The following is a 2,096-nucleotide window of genomic DNA, read 5'->3' on the forward strand; positions in this document are numbered from 1 at the left end:
CTTCAGCAGATCATTTGGGGTGGCAGGCTCATAAACCGCTACGCAGATTCGACACTGAAAATATTAAGATTCATCGTCAAACTGATAGAAAACAGGAATGTTTGATATTTAGCTGATCGAGTAGAATAAAAGCCTCTCTGTTACTCCAAAAAGACGATAACGCGGAGCCGAGTGGGAGGCGGGGTCTGAGCGGCGAGTCTTTTAACCTCTTCACGTCTCATCAAGCAGCAGCTTGACTCAGGATGGCCACTTTAGGTGAGCCAGCATATTTTTGATACATGCGAATGAGTTTTAATTGAGCTCCTCGTTTACTTTTAAATTTGATTGCATATTAAAGATCCAGGTTATGAAATGTGATCTGTGTAACTAACGGACATACGATGCTGTTGTCCTGCAGCAGAGGGGACCACAATCTAAGACGACACGTAACTTCACTGGTGAAATGCACCTCTCTCTCTCTCTGGGGTGGGGTTTCATTGTATATTATGTATATTGCTGTGCGTACTGCTGCGGCTGCCCTTTGAATTCTTTTTTTAAAGAACAGGATTTATTTGTTGTGACAAAGTCAAACAAAAGACCACTTGTCGTGCAGATACACTAAAAGACACACACTGTGTATGTACAATATGCTACACGGTGTGCTGTAGTCTTGTGGCATTTCAAAGGAACCACGATCAGTAACTGCTGTTTCAATGAAGCGAGGATCCGCGCGTGCGTATTTCATCTTCTCCTGTGTGCTGACGCTGCAGCATCGACGTCGGTCATCCTTCCGTGACATTTCCTCACATTATGTAGCGTCTGCTTGTTTCACTCGGTTAAACCAAAGACTCAATCGGCCGACTGAGTTCCTGTCTGTGCCCTCGAATGAAGGCTAGATGATTCTGTGCTGGCTGTCAACACAGTGTTATTACCTGTTGAAACATCCTGCAAGGTGTGCCCATAATAAGTGTGTTCACAGCACATTGTAGTCCAACTCACATCCTGCTCCAGATAGGATTTATTTAGTGCCATTAGTGCTCTTTTTTTTGTGCTTCCACTTATACAGATCACAACTATTAAAGCCAGAGGCAGTAAATCATCCAAATATTTAGTTTCTGAAAGATAAGGTCCTATATTTATGTACCGGTACGTGATATTAATGTGCATGTGATGGAACCAAACGCATTCTTACATGTTTGACAAAACAATCTAAAACTCGGTCTCCAGTTTAGTTTTTTTTTATCAGGATCTTTCCAGCATGTCACAGCTTTCATCAGCCAAGTCAGCAAACTCCATCCCCTAATAATCAGCATGTGATGCAGCTTGAAAGCTTCAGGAACTGTGGCGCTTGAGTGGGGATTATTGCTGTCAGATTATTCCACGGTGAGCATTTCTAGGTGATGATGTTTTCCTGGGTCTCTTCTTGCCCAACAAGGAAACGGGTGCCGGGGAAGTTCTGCTCCATCTACAAGACTTGTTGTAAACCTCAGCAGGAGAGGTGGATGCTGCCTGTTGGTGCTTCACTGAGATGCTAAACCTCATTGTGCTGAAGCAAGGGGTGTGTGTTTCATGACCCAAAACAAACGTTTCAGACTGACTTGTTTAGGACACACTCATGCACACATGTTGGACTTGTAAACGTGTAAATAATCACACATTTTAAAACATCACTTTCTTTCCTCCACCAACACGCCAGTCGCTTTGGAGCGTAGCACACTTGGAAGGGGGAAGTGAATGTTTCTAATGCTTTGAGGTCTGAACTTTATTTACATCTACGGATGTTTGTAGCACACAGCGAAACTGATTTGTGTAAATGTCTTATTTGGATTCACTGCTGGACTTTAGAACACACGCCGTTGCCTTAGACAGGATTTAGTAAAAAGTTGTAAAACTGTTGTGTTGTTTTTTTTTGTCTCAGCTGATTTCTGCTTGTCAGTTTAGTCCAGGGTGCAATGAGTATTTCCCATTCAAGCAAATTCTTACATGGATTAACATATCATTCTGCCTCATTATTTGGATTTCTATTCACCGCTTGTTAAAATGACCCCGGCCACCCATGCTATTCTTCTGTCTCAGCGATGCGGCAGCAGAATTATTGACCCTGTGTTTAGACGACC

This window comes from Brachionichthys hirsutus, chromosome 9, assembly GCF_040956055.1.
Source record: "Brachionichthys hirsutus isolate HB-005 chromosome 9, CSIRO-AGI_Bhir_v1, whole genome shotgun sequence".
In the NCBI taxonomy this organism is placed as follows: domain Eukaryota; kingdom Metazoa; phylum Chordata; class Actinopteri; order Lophiiformes; family Brachionichthyidae; genus Brachionichthys; species Brachionichthys hirsutus.